At 33.8% G+C, this 20,353-nt stretch overlaps 1 protein-coding gene and 1 pseudogene across 1 annotated transcript in view; both read left to right on the forward strand.

The window, feature by feature from the left end:
- The window catches only part of LOC125834078 (uncharacterized), a 198,416-nt gene that overhangs the window by 86,460 nt on the left and 91,603 nt on the right, over positions 1-20,353 (forward strand). The window lies entirely within an intron of this gene.
- On the forward strand, positions 1,110-2,487 carry LOC125834073 (protein FAR1-RELATED SEQUENCE 5-like; annotated as a pseudogene).

A 20,353-nucleotide genomic window follows, 5' to 3' on the forward strand; every position in this document is an offset into this window, starting at 1 on the left:
GGTGGTACAGTACTGATTCGCGAAACTAATCGGCGACTCGCCGACTGCTCCTTCCTCACGGATTGCTCATTTCCTCGCCTTTCGATCCACTTCCTTTAAGGCTTCACGTACTGAAACAAAGGGTGGTGCATGTCAATTCGGCGACTCGCCGAGTTGGACTCGGTGATCTGCAGACTTTCATTTCTTGTTCTTTTCAGCTCCTTTTGCTCCGTTTTACGCCTAAGTGTCTATGCTTCCAATAAAATTTCAAATACCTGAAACTTAAGCATTTTAATCTAGTATTGAGATAAAACAATCATTCGAGGACACTATTTCTATTAAAATAAAGCCCTAAATGAGTCCAATTTGTGGACTCATCAATTACTCATGCTGGAGGCGTAGAGAGTCTCAATCTAACAGGACGAGATATTTAGAATTATTTGAGCACTAAAATTCAAAATTATCTTGAGAAAGGAGATGCACAATTGATGTTGAAATACTTTCAAAAGCGACAATCTGATAGCCCCAGATTCTTTTATGCAATACAAATGGATGTAGAGGGTTATTTAGCTAATTGTTTTTGGGTGGATGCTAGGTCTAGGACAACTTACAAGAATTTTAGAGATATTGTCCTATTTGATCCTACATACTTGACAAACAAATATAAGATGCCTTTTTGTTCCATTTACCGGAGTTAATAACCATCACCAATTTATTTTATTTGGATGTGATCTTCTTTGGGATGAAACAGAAGAAACTTTTCAGTGGTTACTTCACACTTGGCTAGATGCTATGTTTGGTATTTCCCCTCGTACAATAATCACAGATCAAGATACTGCAATAACAAATGCAGTTGCAAAGATGTTCCCAAATAGTGGACACCATTTTTGTATGTGGCACATTGAGAAGAAGATTCCTGAATATCTAAGTCATGTTTTTCATGAATTTGATGATTTTAAAAGTGAGTTTAGTAAGTGTTTACATTATACAACAACTCCCGAGGAATTTGAAACTGCTTGGATTGATATAATGAAAATGACAATTTAGAAAAACATAATTGGTTGCGTAGGATATATGCAATTCGAGAGAAATGGATTTCAACATATGTGCGAACTACTTTTTGTGCTGGAATGTCAACAACTCAAAGAAGTGAAAGTATGAATAAATACTTTAAAGATTATCTTAACTCTAGTACACCAATGAGTGTATTTGTGACGCAATATGATAAAGTTGTTGACGCTAGGTATGACAAAGTAAGGGAGAAGGATTATAAGACAAAACATTCAAAGGCTATCTTGAAAGCATTATATCCAATGGAGGATGAAGCAGCCAAAATATATACCAGAAAAATATTTCACAAATTTCAAGAAGAGTTGATTCAATCTCAAAAATTTATTTCAAAAAAATTGAGGTTCAAGATGGAATACATATCTATAAAGTGCATTTGTTTCAAAGACAAACACCGACATATATTGTTAGATTGAATCTTGAATTAAAAAAAATGCTACTTGTTCTTGTCATAAATTTGAGTTCATGGGAATTATATGTAGACACGTGCTTATGATATTTATAAAGAAACAGATTCACTCACTTCTACCATGTTATTTATAGGATCGATGGACAAGGTATGCAATCACAGAAAAAGTTAATGACATTTCAAGTGCAGGATCGCTTGTGGATAATCTGAAGTTTTCCACTATATGGTTTAATAAAATTATGATGCATTCTCTTGGGCTTTCTGAATGAGCTACTCGATCAAAAAAGCATTATAAATTTACATATGAAAGATTGTTGCAATTATGTGAACAACTTATTGAACTTCCATACGAGGATGTGAATGATAATGTATGTGATGGTCAAGTTAATGAGTCTTATATGATTTTGAACTCAAGTGAACAAAGGGAAAATTTTAGTTTGCTTGACCCTCCATGTGGTTACTAAAAGACGTCCTCGTTCTTTGAGAATGAAAGGTGGTTTAGAAAGTTCTCAGAAAGCTAAAAGAAGCTCTTTGCAGAAATAAAAAAAGGAAACCAAAATCATGAAAAAGGGCAAGGGAGTAAGGTAATTTTATAGTTTGATATTTAATTTTCAATCTACTTTAATAAATTTAGAATTTTGAGGCGTATTCATTAAATAAATCACATGTTTCAACTATTTGATTAATTTGCAGTTCACATACTAATGTCGAAGAGGAATTCAATAGCATGGAAACATTCCTTAATGCAGATCCTACAATGGTAAGCGTTTAGTTTGATAAATTATGTCAATTTTGACTGAGACTTATTCTTTATGCATCATTCTCTTTTTAGCTAACAAATTCTTCTTTTATTTAATCATTTCTTTTTCAAGGAATTCTCAGCATATTCAAAACCTTTTCAAGGGAAAAGTGGCCTCGCTGATTCATATCCCACCTCATTTATGGTGGGTTTTCTTTACTGCGTTTGTATGTATTTTAAATTTATTTATAGCATATATGCATTTCTAAATGACTACTTTTTCAGGATTTGATGAGAGCACCTTTGTATCCATATCAAAGAGGTTTCTAATCTACGAGTTGACTTGGAGTTTGTGGAGTTTTAAACTATAAACAATGCCTAGAGAAACAATTATTCAAAGTTTTGTTTTGTTCTATTTATTTGGTTAGAATATAGTAACATCTCACAATTCAAAATATCTAGGAAGAAGCTAAGAATTGGACATTGTGATTTTTGGAAAGAATTGAAATCTGGAAATTTGTTTAAGTTAAGTTAAAAGTGAGGTTTTGGTCAATTTCAAACGGCTATAACTCCTTGCTCATTATGAGTTTGGTGTACTTCCAGATATGGTTGGAATGTTCTTGGAATTATCTTTCCAACGCCACCAAGTTTGCACGATTCTGAGTTCATATGAGTAAGTTATCCCCTTTGGAAGTAGGGCTGTTGGATTAAGGAAATGTCCAAATCCGGGCTTTGGAAGGGTAAATTAGTTTTTTCCTTACCTAATTATTCTAATTCATTTTTAGCAGTTAATTGGGGTAAAATAAGATTTTTGTTCAGTTTAGAAAAGTTAGAGTTCACACTAGGGCTTGGAGAAAAGAGAAAGGAGGAGAAAAGAGAAGAGAAATCAAGAATTGTTCGAGCTTTGCGTGTGGATTTCGTCGGGGGTGATCCCTACAAGGTATGTGAGACTACATAGTGTTGGGTTAGTTCACCCACGCGCCAAACATGATTCAATTCAGTGAATTTAATTCTTTGAATGATTAGAAATTGAGTTCTTGATAAACATTGTTGAAAGTTTTGTTGAATTCTTGGGGGTTGTGTTGTTGAGGTTTCTTGATGATTTGATTCATGTTTCCGGGTGTAATTTTGGTTTGAATCTATCATATATATTGAGGGTATAAAGGATTCTAAGTGTTTGGGGAAAGAACCATTAGAGTTCAGATGGTTTGGAGATAAAAACATGGAGAAGAAAAGTCAACAAACACCTGGGTATGGGGGTGGGACGTCGCGCCAGCCAGCGCCCCCCAAAAGGGTCCCTGAATGTTCACCCTTGGGGCGCCGCGCCAGCCAGCGCGCCCCAGACCAGTCCCTGAAAGTTGAGGGGTGGCGCCCCACGCCTCTTAGAGCGCCAGGGACTCCAGTTCTCCCCATTCGTTCCCCACCTTTACGTACTTGTTCCCTAACAATGTACCTATGTTTCTAAGTTGATTCCAACACTCTAAGGTACATCTAAACATCATGAAATCATCCATAAATATGAGATCATGAACCTTGAATCGATAATCCAATTTAAGGAAAGTCAAGATCAAAGTCAAGAGAAGCAAGTCAACGCATAGTTTTCAAAAGTCTTTAACAAACGTTTTAACTTTGTTTTAAGACTAAAGTTTCAAGTTAAGCAAAGAGTAAAGAGTTGAGTTCATTTCTCAAAAAGCTATAAGGGAACAAAGTATTCCCAAAGGGTTTATAAAATTGTTTCACATTTGAGCAAGAAAAGGGAACATCGATTCCAAGAGAGCTATTAAGCTAAGTTTTGAGTAATTATCTCAAACCAAAGAAAGAAGTTTGTTTTTAAAACATATGAGTTAAGTATATTTTTTGGGAGTACTATTGAGCACCGATATGGGGATGCGAGTTCATATTAACTCAAGTCTCCATAAACTATGTAGCCATCATGGGTATTAGTGGGTCATACTATTTAGATGATCACATAAGTTAAGCTAGTGGATCCACTAAGTTAAGTAGTTCTCTATGATGGCAAAGTATAGGACAGTCTGGCAGCGTGATGGTAAAAACGTTGTATCACCACTTAGGCTCATAGTGATGGTTGTTGGTTAGACAAACTTCCACACCAGTAATTGCATGGTTTCTTAAGGGGTTCTGCTTAGTATAAATGTAGGTATTAGACTTCTTTCATGCATTGCACAACTAGACTTTGAGAGGAAGCATGGTATGTTTTTTTATGATATTATGATTATAAGTTGACATCATGTTTTAAACAGTTTTTCTTTTTCTTTATATTGCACTTGTTTTAAATTGTCTTATAATGAAATGGGTTCAGTTAAGTATTCATGAGTTAGAAGAGCCAAGGTAAGTGTTTCTTTCAGAATCTTTTTAAGCTTATGTTGTATTTAGCATTCCAACTCGCATACTCGTACATTCAATGTACTGATGCCAGTTGGCCTACATCATAAGATGATGCAGACACAGGTAACCAGGATCAACATCTAGCGCCTCGTTGATCAGGTCCAGCACTCCAAATCAGTTGGTGAACCTCTTTGCATTTTGCAGGACTTTTTTATCATTTGTTTTCTAGTTTTTCAGTTGTTAGGATGATCGGGGATCATGTCCCGACATCTCTCTTTGTTTTAGAGGATTCATAGACATATAGTATTAGTTCTTTAGTTTTATTCATTTCAGTTGTATACGTTTAAGACTTGAGTTGCCATTTTTGGCTAAGTTATTATATTTCAAGTTATTGCATGAGCTATATCTCTTATGTTTAAGTCTTTCGCTTAGTAAGTAAACCAGGCCAAGGGTTCGCTTGGGGCCAGCAATGATTCTCAAATGCCAGTCTCGCCCAGGGTGTAGGCTCAGGGTGTGACAAACTTTGTATCAGAGCCTAGAGTTCAAGAGTCCTAGGTATTCTATGAAGCCGTGTCTGTAGAGTCCTATTTGTCGATGTGAAGCGTGCCACATCTATAATTAGGAGGCTGCAACATTTAGGAAAATTTCTCACTTCTTTCACACTCATTTCGTGTGTTAGAGTTTATCTCTAAAAAAGTTTCCTTCTAATTCGTGCTTGTGCGTGTTTCAGATAATTATGCCTTCACGAAGAGTAGTCAGAGGTCATCCTGTCAGGAGAAATGTTGAGGAACAAGGGGTACTTAATGCACTAGAAGTGCAACCCTAAGGAGAGGTCACCCATGCTGAATTTTGTGCAACTATTCGGATGTTAAGTCAAGTTGCGACCTATCAAGTTGGACATAGAGATAATCGATAGGAAGTGACTGATACTTCAAGGATCCGTGAGCTTTTGAGGATGAACCCACCAAGCTTCACAGGTTCAAGTCTCACTGAGGATCCGGAGAATTTCATTGAAGAGCTGAAAATGTTATTTGATGTGATACGTGTTGCTAATGAGGAGAGGGTGGAACTAGCTGCATACCAAATGAAGGGTGTCACAAGAATCTAATTCGACCAATAAAAAAAAATAGGGCTGATGATGCGCCAATAGTGAGTTGGGCTGTGTTTGAGAGTGCTCTCATGGGGCGTTTCTTTCCCCGTTAGTTGCGAGAAACAAAGATAACAGAGTTTCTCACCCTTAATCCTCAGTCTATGAGTGTTCATGAGTACAGTCTGAAGTTCGCACAACTTTCCCACTATTCTCTGGAGGTGGTTGCTAACATGAGAAACATGATGAGTTTATTTGTTGCTGGGTTGTCTCATCAGTCAAGCAAGGTAGGCAAGACGGTTATGCTGGTAGGGGATATGGACCTAGCAAGGCTTATGATTCATGTACAACAAGTTAAGGAAGATAAAATGAAAGATAGAGAAGAGTTTAAAAATAAGAGGGCTAAGACATCAGGGGACGAGTTCAGAGCTAAGCCTGCCTATTCTCAGGGTAGTATAGCGCAAAGGGGTAGTAAGCCTCATGTTTGCGCTAAGTGTGGTAGGAACCACCCAGGTATTTGTCGTGAGGGATCTACTGGTTGTTTCAAGTGTGGTCAGAATGGTCACTTTATGAGGGACTGTCCTGAGAACAGGCAAGGTAAAGCTAATGGGGGCAACAAAGCCCATTCTTCTTCAGTTGTTCCACCAGACAGAGCTGCACCTAGAGGGACTACTTCCGGAATTCGCGGAGGAACAAACTGCTTATGTGCTATTAATAGTCGCCAAGAGAAAGAGGATTCGCCAGATGTTGTCACCGGTATGATCCAAGTCTTTGACCTTACTGTTTATGCTTTGCTAGATCTAGGAAGAAGTTTATCTTTTGTAACTCCTTATGCTGCTATGAATTTTGAGGTTATTCCTGAGCAACTTAGTGAACCATTCAGTGTTTCTATGGATGTTGGTGAGTCTATTCTAGCAGAGAGAGTCTATCATGATTGTCCCATTTCCGTCAATTACAAGAGTACCATGACTGACTTAATTGAGTTAGACATGATAGATTTTGATGTTATTCTAGGTATGGATTGGATTCATGCATGTTATGCCTCCATTGATTGTAGAACTCGAGTAGTCAAGTTTCAGTTTCCAAATAAACCAGTCTTAGAGTGGAAAAGCAGTTCAGCAGTGCCTATGGGCCGTTTCATTTCGTACCATAAGGCAAGAAAGTTGGTTTCTAAGGGGTGTGTCTATCACTTAATCCGAGTTAATGAACCTAGTGTTGAGATACCTCATATTCAGTCAGTTCCAGTAGTAAAAGAGTTTCCAGAAGTCTTTCCTGATGATTTACCCGGAGTCCCTCCTGAGAGAGAAATAGACTTCGGCATAGACTTCATTCCAGATACTCGTCATATCTCTATTCCACCATATAGAATGGCACCAAGAAAGTTGAAAAAGTTGAAAAAGTTGAAAGAGCAGTTGAAAGATCTCCTACATAAAGGTTTCATTCGACTAAGTGTCTCACCTTGGGGAGCTCCGATCTTGTTTGTGAGAAAGAAAGATGGTTCCCTTAGGATGTGTATAGACTACCGCCAGTTGAACAAGGATACCATCAAGAATAAGTATCCTCTTCCGAGGATTGATGATATTTTCGATCAATTTCTGGGTGCTTCCTGTTTCTCGAAAATTAACCTCAGATCAGGTTACCATCAGTTGAAAGTAAGGGAATGTGACATTCCAAAGACAACATTCAAGACCCGTTATGGTCATTATGAGTTTCTGATCATGTCGTTTGGTTTAACTAATGCACCAGCAACGTTCATAGACCTTATGAATAGAGTCTTCAAACCTTATTTAGATATGTTTGTTATCGTCCTCATTGATGACATACTAATCTATTCAAGGAATGAAGAGAATCATGCTAGCCATCTCAGAATAGTTCTTCAGACTTTGAAAAATAAGGAGTTGTATGCCAAGTTCTCTAAGTGTGAGTTTTGGCTTGAGTTTGTGGCATTCTTGGGACACATAGTTTCTGGTGATGGAATTAAGGTTGATACTCAGAAAATTGAGGCAGTGCAGAATTGGCCTAGACCAACATCTCCAACTGATATTAGGAGTCTCTTGGGTTTAGCTGGCTATTATAGAAGGTTTGTAGAGAGGTTCTAGTCTATTTTGTCTCCTTTAACCAAGTTGACTCAGAATACAGTGAAATTTCAATGGTCTGAAACTTGTGAGAAAAGCTTCTAGGAATTGAAAAATATCAATTTCAAGGGTAAAGGGTATGATGAGTTTATTTGCTCCAAATCTGTTAAGTATTTAAGTTTGGATAATTTATATCAATTTCACACAAAGTTTATGTCTTGAGTTTTAAAGAAGAAACTCATTGACATTTGGGTGGTTTCCTAAATGCAACGACAATACTCGGCCATGGACCCACGGTAGTCGCCACTGAATGCGGTTCCCTGTGACATGGGTCAGGAAAAGGCGCCAACCATCTTCATCACTTGGGGCATCCCACATGCTCAATCTCGTTGCATGGCTTCTGATTTTGTTGCGTAAGTCTGCTTCAACGCCATTTTCTGCATGTCTTTGATAAAAGTGTTCCAACACCCAAATCTGCAGTAACAAGTTACTTCCCTTAAAGTGATCATATCCTCTAGAGCAAAGGGATAATGATCGAAATATTTCTGCCAAGATCATGGGTACGATGGTCACTCTAATAGGTCCCCTAAACATGAAGATGATCATAGGCAGTAGGTTGATGTCGACACACCCTTTTTTCTTTGGGAAAATCATAATACCCAAAAAGGTCGTCACGAAGACAATAGCCCTGAGTCTTTCCCAATCAACCCTGGAGATGAAGAATTCTTGATGGAACCTATCATAGCTATCTCGACGACTGAACCTTTTAAACAGATAATCCAACTTGACCCATCCTTCATCAACTCTTCGCAAACATTGGCCTACCCTCAAACCCAAAGACTGGAGAAAATTGATTCCTGACGTAGTGCGCGGGGCCAAAGGTACTCTGCCAGCCAACGGTAAGTCAGCAATTTGACTTATCTCTTCCAATGTTGGTGTGATTTCAAAATCTGTGAACTGAAAGGTCACCGTTGTTGGTTGCCAGAATTCAATCATTAGAGTAATGAGTGACTTGTTTGCCTCCACATTCAGCAGATCAGTTAACGACCCTAAATGTAGCATAATCTCATTTCCGTAGGCCACTCGGATGTTTCCCCACCACTCTTTCAAAGTTCGGGGGACCTCAGTCATCATCCTGATATCAGGAAGGTTTTGGTTGATTTGCATCTGAAAGAAAGGGTAAAGGGTATGATGAGTTTATTTGCTCCAAATCTGTTAAGTGTTTAAGTTTGGATAATTTATATCAATTTCACACAAAGTTTATGTCTTAAGTTTTAAAGAAGAAACTCATTGACATTTGGGTGGTTTCCTAAATGCAACGACAATACCGTATATTGTCTTGCCTAAGGCTATGCAACATGACCTATTATAAGAGTAAGATTATGTTCCTAGATGATTGAGAGTGGGACTGAATAATTGCGAGAAGGTGCACTATCTTAACTGCACCAACTCTGAAACTAAGGAATCCAAAGAGAGTTTCGGAGGAGTGCAGGAACACCCCTCGCGTGTACAGTGTGTGCGTGTACGGCCAAGACTCGATAGAAATGTGCAATTGACAATGTAGGGAAAGCAGTAACAAGTAGTGTCTTAAAACAAATAAGGAACACAAACTTGGATTTCACTTGTGACCTTTCAATCAAAGCAATATATCAATAGCAAGCTGAAAAAATAAACACGTAATCACAAATGTTGCTCCTAAATTGAGTTTTTCTAAGGTTAAAACCTATGTAAGGTCCCCAGCAGAGTCGCCACGCTGTCGCACCCCATTTTGAATCGGCCGAAACAGTTCACAACATAATGTGGCTGATACTCTGATTTTGGAAAAAATTGCTTTTTGTTTGTTTTATTGTCTTAGAGTCGCCACCTAAATTTTAAGGAAAATATTAGGAAAACCATTTTTTATATGTAAATGTAAACTCTGTTTTGATTTGCGAAACCAGTGAGATTCTAAGTAAGGGTTTTGATTACTCGAGGGGAAGGTGTTAAGCACCCCTCAGAGCCTATCCGAAGATAGTCCTTAAACTCAATTTAGGAAAATATTATTAGGAAAACTTGTTTATTTATTTATGTTTTAATGATTAAACGATAAGATATTAGTTAGTTTAAGAAAAGGATACAATACAAGGTACGACATATATGTGTCTTATAAAATATATTTAATAGTAGTATTGTAAAATAAATAAATAAATGTACTTAAATATACGATATATTCATATGTAAAATATATATTGATAGGTGTATCATAATAAAGTCATCCCAAAAATATATAGATGTTGAATTTGCTAAAATTTGTCGTCTTATTAAGACGTAAAAATAAGATAGTAGTTGAGTGTAAACATGTAGTAATATGTGATGTGTAATTTGAATGAAAATATATAGAATGGAGTTTTCTAAAATAAACAAACAAATACAATAAATAATAATGATACTAAATGTTAAAATATTATATAAAGTTTGTGATCTTTAGGTATGATAGGTACACATAGGTTGCTTAAAACATATGAATATTCATTATTTATTTACATGTTGGAAAAATTGACGATAGATCATATGTAGTAAAATAATATGTATATGAAAGTGTAGGAATTTATAAATTAAAAAAAATAAGTAATATCGTAAAAGAGATAATAGATATGAGAAAAATAACATGAAGTGTAACAAAAACGATAAGTTACGTGTAGAGAAAAACTAAAATATAGGATTTGTACCTTTATGCGTGTGACATATATATGTATGTACCTTGTATTTTGAATCTGTTGGCATATCTAAAATCTTGAAATGACATGCTAAGAGATTAAAATATTTCAGCAATATCTGAAAATAACAATAATGATAATAGTAAACATAATTTCTTTATAAAAGGGTGGTTTAAAGAATATAAAATCGATCTAGTTATTGAGGTAATCCAACTCAAGGTTGTTCTACCTTTAGCTTTTTAAGGTTTAAAAATTGGCGTCTAATTACTTCAAAGGTAAAAAAAATCTAAATATTGAACTAAATAATTCTAAGATTAAGGATTAATGGTATATTTAACTTGTGTAATTTTAGGTAAGAAATTTTATTATCATAAAGGAAGCGTTAAGCATCCTTTAAGGAGCTACTAACACGGTTATTGTCAAACTTAAGCTAATAAGATAGCAACAAAAAAAATGAATAAATTTGTTCATAAGCTCTACAAGATAACAAGCTATTAGATTTTTTTTTAAAAAGGGTAGTGATAAATGTGTATAGATAAGAAGGAAAAGGGAAATATGTTTTTTTTTTTTGCAAATTTAAATTTGAAGTATTTGGTCTTACTTGGAACAAACAACTTAAGCCACACATTCTTTTTAAGACTAAAAGAACAACAATCTTAACAAACTATAATACTTGTTTTGCACTCTTAGAAATAGTGCACTTTTAATCTCTCAAACTATAATGTTTTTAGTTTCAAAATATGCACTTTAGGGTCCTAAGAGAAGTGGGTTTCAAACGAAGAAAAATTGCACATTACGCTTGAAAATCTGCAAAAATGAAGTTGTTAAAAAAGCTATAGTTTTTTTTTTTATATCTTTTAAAATCTGTATTTTTGAAACTTAAATTTTGCACTTCAATGCCCACAAAAAGGGCAGTGTTTTGAGCTTCAAAACCAGCAGTTTTTACACTCAAACTATGTATATTTTGAGCTCAAAATCTGCACACTTTTTGAGCTCAAAAGCTGCATTTTTTGAGACTCAATATACCACTCTTAAGCTATCAAGAAAGTGATATATTTAATCATAAAAATCTGCATTTTCTCTCAACCTTAAAATCTGTACTTCGAACCACCAAAATCTGCATTTTAGGGTACTAAAATCTGCACTTTGGGCTACCCAAAGTCATACTTTAAGCACTTAGTTTATCAAACACAAATCTGAAATAGGTACTTAATATTTTTGAAAAGATTGTTCCCTAGTTCCTTCCTTTGAGAAGACATGCTTTCATAACCACAAAGCGTCAAGTAACAAATAAAACTTAGTTGGAAAATATTATTATAAGCTAAATAACTATAATGAACCCAATATCTAAAGGGAAGCGAGGTGGGCAGCTGCATCTTACCCATCGTTCTAAGTTGATTCGTACAAACCCAAACAAAATAAAAGCAAGCTTATATAAGAGTGAATACTAATGTGTAGGATGTTAGTCGAAAGACAACATTATAAGTGTAAGTATATGTAAAAAAAATATGAAGCTTTGGAGAAAAAGAGAAAGCGCTGAACACTATTTGACACGATAAAGGGCTGCGAGACACGAGCTTATGCGGCTATTAGTTGCTTCTCTGGTTTGGACAGAGACGGAGTTGTGCCACAACTCCAAATGCGCTCCCAAGTACATGTGCAAAAATAAGAGAAAAGAAAAAAATATATAAAAATTAGCAAATGAGCTTCAAACTTATGAGAAGCAAATCAAAATGAATTTCACATAGGCGCCTGGTAAAACAAATTTGAATCAACTTAAACCAATAAACACATTAGTAGACATGATTTTTACAACTTAATATCTTTCTAAGATTCATGTACAGTTAGATATGGAGCATGTGATTTAGAAGTATTTATTCATCTTTTGAGCCTAGCAAGGGAAGCAAACAATTATAACACATAGTTTCTAAGGAATAGACACAATCTGCATTTAGAACCAAATTTTAAGAAGTAGAGAAATGATATTATAAATATTTCTGCGGACTATTAAGTAAAGCTGGACTAGTCTTAAGCTACCAGATTCGTAATAACATAAGATAACAGCTATGTGCAAACTGAAATCTGCGAAATTTCAGCAAAGTAAATGATGCATACTTAGGCCAAAACAGAGAAGGAGGCATGAGGCATCACATTCATGAAGTCGTTCGTGTTCTATCCTATGTCAAGATATCACGAGAAGGGAGACAATCAACTAAAACCAACTGGAAGCACACCAAATAGACAAAAAAACTTACAGGTCTTGTCTACTTCACATTATTTCTTGAGCAAAAGTAAATTTTCCTTCTTCATTACTAACTTTAGAAAAACACCAGTCCCGGACGAAATAGACGCAGAGAATCAAACAACCAACTTAATCATTTAGGGACCAATGCGTATTAAGATCAACCCGATAGATTCAAAGCAAAACGACAACAAAGGTAACAAAAAAGGGAAAACAGGGAAATATTTTACCATTCCTAAGACTTGGTTGATTCAGGAAGAGAGCTTTTAAACGTGAAAATATTCATCAAATCATGTCAAAATGTTTAACATACAGATATTTGGGCAGCAAGTACGTTCCAAACCATTTAACTTAAAGATCTTTAGCTAAAAGGTAAATGCGATCAACTAAAGCTAACAGAACGGCGCAATAAGACAGATTAGGATGAGTTTAATGGTCTTAACTGTATGTGTTTAGACAAGTATAACTTAGACGAGGCATGTTCATGTCATAACACTATCTGGCAGCAAGTGACGAAACAGTACCAACAATTCCCAGAAAACGACACAACCGAACTAAACTTGGACAACCTCTAATAACAAAAGGGATGACCAAATGAATATAAATGGAAGAATCATTCATTCTGCAAGACGGTCACAAAAAAATGAAGCTTTACTAATCCAGGCAACAACTATGGATCTGTACTCGAAAATAAGCACGATAATAGTAGAATAAAGATTCGTCTAACATAATGAGGTTCGATAACAATGAACATTCAGACTATTCTGAATAAAACGAAACAGTGATTCAAATAATTTTAAGAATAAGATAAATCATGACGAAATAAGACATTGATTCAAATTAACAATTCACTATTTCACATACAACAGCTCAGATCATTTTTATTCGCAACCAACAAGATAAAGGAGAAAGAGTAACAAATATGTACCTTTTCTGGGGCAGCAAACAAGAGCTTCAACGTCAAGATTCCAACTTAGAACTTCCTCCAAACTCAAAGTCAAAACAGAGAACCGAAGGACAAGAAAAAAAAATTCAAACTCTAACAAAACTTGAAGTGGCTGCGATTTTTGCTTTTTTTGAGCGATTCTTGGATTTTTCCCTGTTTTGTGGATTACTTTTGGGCGTTCATCCATGATCTTCGAATGAGGCAAAACATCTCTTATATAGGCAAAATTTGGACTTCCAAAAATCTGGATTTGACACTCAAAATTATTAAAACCCATAGTGTAATGCGAGGGATGAGTGAAATTTTGAAAAGATTACCCTTTTTAGGCTCCTCAGACTTGAGACCTAAGATCTCCTTCTATTCTTGAGTTTTCTTTTCCATGTAACAAGGGAAAAGGGTGGGATTATTGACGGCCGTGTCAAAGAAAGGTGATGGAGGGGACTTAAAGTTGATAGGAAGAGGCCATGATTGATGGACGGCGTGGGGAGATATATTGATGACCACCGGAAATTGCCATTTTCCGGTGGTCTGTAGGCGGAAACGATGGCAGAGGAGAGAGATCGATGGGAGTTTGATGGGAGAGGGGCCATTTTTTGGGAAGAGAAACGTATGGGGAAGGAGGAGGTTCTGGAAAAAGAAAAGTATGCGGATGATGGGTTGTACTATTTGGAAAAGATGAATTTTTGGGATTTAATTTGGGCCGTCCGATCATTTGATCGGACGGTTGGTAAAAATAAAGAGTTAAAAAATAAATAATATATATATATATATATATATATAATAGTAAAAGAATGAATTAATTAAGGCCATTAGATTAGATTGTAAGGCTGAGATCGAATCTAAAGAAGCACAATCCATGTGCTCGCCTACGTGGCGTACACGGATTGGCCGGTTCAATAAGACTTGGATTGCCAAATTTGCTCAAATTAAATTCATTTAAATTATAACTACTTTCTTTATTAAATAGCCATAAGTGATAATTATTTTGCAAGATTAGCTTATTTGATAAAATTAGTCACTCTTAAAATTAAATTAATATAAATTAGTAAATCATCAATTAACTAAGCTTTCTAATTTTAATAAATGTATGAAAAATATCTATTGCGACAAAAGGAATTATATTTGAAATAAAAAAAAAATGAAATAAAAAAAAATAGATTCAATTCTTAAGAAGAACAACATTTATTTTAAAAAAATGAGAAAGTAAGTAGTAATATAATATCTTTAATTTTTATAAGAAATAACATAAATTTATTGTCAAATAATTTTTTTTTTTATTCCTATGAAAAATTTCATAACATATATATTTTATTATTATTATTATTATAATTATAACTACAGTTAAATGTGGAGAGCCAAAATTGGGTGTCAACAGTCGGTATTTTAATTTTTGTAATGTTGAAATTCCGACCTCCGGAGGTCGGTATTTTTATTTTTGTATTTTTGAAATTCCGACCTCAGGAGGTCGGTATTTTTATTTTTGTAATGTTGAAATTCCGACCTTTGGAGGTCGGTATTTTTATTTTTGTTATGTTGAAATTCCGACCTCCGGAGGTCGGTATTTTTATTTTTGTAATGTTGAAATTCCGACCTCCGGAGGTCGATTTTTTGCTGCAAAACAGGCAGCAAATTGCTGCAATTTTTAGTTGCCCACCTGCATATTCATACCAAAACAACCCAAAGCCAAATAAACTTCATCCAACCAAAACAACACAATATTTTCAACATATACAAACTATTTCAAAATAAACTTCATCCAACTTCAAAATAAACTAAAATACGATCAAATTAAACAATTCTAAAAATATAGAAGTCTAAAATGTCAAATAGATACAACTACTCTTCATCACCCTCACTCTCCTTATCATTCTCATCACCCTCCTGATCAGATCCATCACTGCTAGCCGGACATGGAGGAAGAATATTTCCTGATTCAAAAAGAAAAGTTAGTTGGGCCTGAAGCGTTGCATACCTCTTGTTCTCTACCTCCTTTGCTACCGCAATCTCCTCCTCTCTCTTCTTCTCTCTTTCTTCTTTCTTCTTCTCTCTTTCGGCTACAGCAGCAAGCTCGGCATAGAGATAAGTTATCTTACTCTCCATTGCAGATATTGTCTCTCTATCCCCACCATCAAAGCTTGAGGATGATGAACCACAATACCAAGACTTCTTCTTCTGATACGCCTTTTCTGGATAGCCGTAGACTGAACCTCTAATCAGTTCACCAACACTCTGTTTCCAAAGATTCTCGTTTTCTTCTTGTGTAAATGGTCTGTCCTGACTCTCAAGAGGTAGTGTACTACGATATTCCTGAGATATTCGTATATACCTATCCTGTAATTTAAACAAAGAACTCTACGAATAAGAATGTAATATATACAAGGAAAAGAATTTTTTTTTAGTTTGAATGGAATTCTTACATATATCTCTTGAGCACGTGGCTCAATCCATCCTTATAGTATAACATGCAACCTTTTTCACAACAATCAATTCTTATCGAGGAGAGTCCTAACTTAGACACCAATGCATTTGCTTTATAATAAAAATCATGAATCTCTACATTGGGATCAACTAATTCCTTCATAAGTTCTATCATAGAGTCCATTGCTCCTTGAGAAATATTATTGTCAGATTTGATACTTAACAATCTAACTGCAACAGACAATTTAGAGTGTTGACTCCCGTTGAACAAAGGACTACTACAATCACACAATTGTTCATAAAAGATGTTTGCTTCTTCATTAGGAGCTTCTTCTACATTTTCTCCTTGTTCAAAATCAGAATGCATCCCAAAAGCATCATTAATCATATCTGACATTCTAGAACCTTGGAAATAATTATGCTCGGTAGATCTACTACTTTCACCGACAACAAAGTTATTAAACATAGTGTCACTTTCAACCTCACCATGGCTAGTCCAAACTGTATACCCTGGTTTGAATCCATTCATCATAAGATGCATAGCAACAGTCTCTGTTGTATGATATCTCACATTTTCACAATTAACACACGGACACCTAATCAATCTTGAATTTAAAAAATCATCAAGTGTCATTGCATGATTTATAAATCTAATGACACCGTCTGCAAATTCTGGAATCATACCCGCTCGACCAGGATTGTTTCTATTATACATCCAACTACGATCAGGATTCATCTACACAAACAATAATGATAATTTTAATTCCATCAACTAAATAACATTTGAATTTATTTAAACAACTTAACCACTTTCTAAGTCTAACTAGTTTTGACATATTTATTTTAACTTATTTAAACAACTTAACAACTTTAACTAGTTTAGTTTTGACTTAATTCGAACAACTAAATCCACCAACTAAACCACAATATTTAGTTTAACTTATTTAAACAAACTTAACTTTTTAACTTTAACTACATTAGTTTTGACTTAATTCCAACAACTAAATTCACTAACTAAACCGACATTATTTATTTTAACTTATTTAAACAACATAACAACTTTTGAACTTTAACTACATTAGTTTTGACTTAATTCCAACAACTAAATTCACTAACTAAACCGACATTATTTATTTTAACTTATATAAACAACATAACAACTTTAACTAGTTTAGTTTTGACTTAATACAACAACTAAATCCACCAACTAAATCACATTATTTATTTTAGTTTATCTAAACAACTTAACAACTTTTTAACTTTAACTACATTAGTTTTGACTTAATTCCAACAACTAAATCCATCAACAAAACCACATTATTTAATTTAACTTATTTAAACAACTTAACAACTTTAACAACTTAACAACTTTTTAAAGCTAAGTGTCAACACTAGATGGACACAAATCGATCTTCCAAGAAAATCAATTTTGTCATCTATAGGATCAACTAGTGTTGATACTTATGCTTAACAAACACGTTATTCCTAAATTAAAGCTTAATAGCAACACTAGATGGACACAAATCGATCTTGCAAGAAAATCAATTTTGTCATCAATAGGATCAACTAGTGTTGATATTTATGCTTAACAAATATATTATTTCTAAATTTAAAGCTAAGTGTCAACACTAGATGGACACAAATCGATCTTGCAAGAAAATCAATTTTGTCATCAATAGGATCAACTAGTGTTGGTACTTATGCTTAACAAACACATTATTCCTAAATTAAAGCTTAATAGCAACACTAGATGGACACAAATCGATCTTGCAAGACAATCAATTTTGTCATCAATAGGATCAACTAGTGTTGATATTTATGCTTAACAAATATATTATTTCTAAATTTAAAGCTAAGTGTCAACACTAGATGGACACAAATCGATCTTGCAAGAAAATCAATTTTGTCATCAATAGGATCAACTAGTGTTGATACTTATGCTTAACAAACACATTATTCCTAAATTAAAGCTTAATAGCAACACTAGATGGACACAAATCGATCTTGCAAGAAAATCAATTTTGTCATCAATAGGATCAACTAGTGTTGATATTTATGCTTAACAAATTTATTATTTCTAAATTTAAAGCTAAGTGTCAACACTAGATGGACACAAATCGATCTTGCAAGAAAATCAATTTTGTCATCAATAGGATCAACTAGTGTTGGTACTTATGCTTACCAAATATATTATTTCTAAATTTAAAGCTAAGTATCAATACTACATGGACACAAACACATTATTGAAAACAATTGTACTTGAACTTTAGAAATTTAGAAGCACCAACCTTATCTCCTACTTTGATGAAAGAAGCAATATAGTCTTATATCAACTTTTTTAGATGTTGAGCTTCCTCAGTTGCCTAGCACGAAAAGTTCTAAAATTAGTTATATATAAACTTCAAATCCAAGAATATTAGTTATATATATTCAAGTTTTAATAAGTTCAAGTTTTCAATTCAAGTTCATATCTAATTTCTAAAATTAATTAGTTATATATTCAAGCTAATTAGTTCCAAGTTCAAGTTCTAATTTCAAGTTCAAGTCTAAGTTCAACTTCAAATTTTAAGTTCATGTTCTAAGTTCAAGTTCAAGTTCAAGTTCTAATTTCAAGTTCAAGTTCTAAGTTCAAGTTCAAATTCTAATTTCAAGTTCAAGTTCTAATTTCAAGTTCAAGTTCTAAGTTGAAGTTGAAGTTCTAAGTTCATGTTCAAGTTCTAACTTCATGTTCAAGTTCTAATTTCAAGTTCAAGTTCTAATTTCAAGTTCAAGTTCTAAGTTCAAGTTCAAGTTCTAAGTTCTAAGTTCTAGTTCAAGTTCAAGTTCAAGATCAAGTTCTAAATTCAAGTTCAAGTTCTAAATTCATGTTCAAGTTCAAGTTCAAGTTCTAATTTCAAGTTCAAGTTCTAAATTCATGTTCAAGTTCTAATTTCAAGTTCAAGTTCAAGTTCTAATTTCAAGTTCAAGTTCTAAGTTCAAGTTCAAATTCTAAGTTCAAGTTCAAGTTCAAGCTCTAAGTTCAAGTTCAAGTTCTAAGTTGAAGTTGAAGTTCTAAGTTCATGTTCAAGTTCTAACTTCATGTTCAAGTTCTAATTTCAAGTTCAAGTTCTAATTTCAAGTTCAAGTTCTAAGTTCAAGTTCTAAGTTCTAAGTTCAAGTTCAAGATCAAGTTCTAAGTTCAAGTTCAAGTTCTAAGTTCAAATTCTAAGTTTAACTTCAAATTCTAAGTTCAAGTTCAAGTTCAAGTTCAAGTTCTAAGTTCAAGTTCAAGTTCTAATTTCAAGTTCAAGTTTTAATTTCAAGTTCAAGTTCTAAGTTCAAGTTCAAGTTCTAAGTTCTAAGTTCTAAGTTCTAGTTCAAGTTCAAGTTCAAGATCAAGTTCTAAGTTCAAGTTCAAGTTCAAGTTCAAGTTCAAGTTCCAAGTTCATGTTCAAGTTCAAGTTCTAAGTTCTAAGTTCAAGTTCAAGTTCTAAATTCATGTTCTAGTTCTAATTTCAAGTTCTAAGTTCTAAGTTCAAGTTCAAGTTCTAAATTCATGTTCTAGTTCTAATTTCAAGTTCTAAGTTCTAAGTTCAAGTTCAAGTTCTAAATTCTAAGTTCAAGTTCAAGATCAAGTTCTAAGTTCAAGTTCAAGTTCTAAGTTCAAATTCTAAGTTTAACTTCAAATTCTAAGTTCAAGTTCAAATTCATGTTCAAGTTCTAAGTTCAACTTCAAATTCTAATTAAGTTCATGACATTCAAACATTCATCTTCTACTCATAACACTTCAATTACTAATTTCTAACTTCAAATTAACACTTTACTAACTAGTCCTAAAATCAAATCCAAAAAAATCTCAATTTAACCTCAAATTACATATTCTCAAGTTTAAACTAGTTCTAAAATATAAAAATGCTAATTCTTCACTAACTAACAATGCCTAATTTCTTTTTAAAAAAACCTTAAAATAAAAATCTTCAATTATCTATACCTAACTAACAATAATCAAATCAAATTAACAATTGAATAACACAACCAACAAACAAAAACAATAATATACTAACAAACAATCAATTATAATTACTAGCATTAAAGCCAAGTATTAATACTAGATGGACACAAACACATTATTCAAAACAATTGTACTTGAACTTGAGAAATTTAGAAGCACCAACCTTATCTCCAACTTTGATGAAAGAAGCAAAATAGTCCTGTATCAACTTTTTTACATGTTGAGCTTCCTCAGTTGCCTAGCACGAAAAGTTCTTAAATTAGTTAAATATAAACTTCATATCCAAGAATATTAGTTTATATATATATATATATATATATATATATATATATATATATATATATATATTCTCAAGTT

This window comes from Solanum verrucosum, unplaced genomic scaffold (genome assembly GCF_900185275.1).
Source record: "Solanum verrucosum unplaced genomic scaffold, falcon-dt-bn FXZP01000108.1, whole genome shotgun sequence".
NCBI lineage: Eukaryota > Viridiplantae > Streptophyta > Magnoliopsida > Solanales > Solanaceae > Solanum > Solanum verrucosum.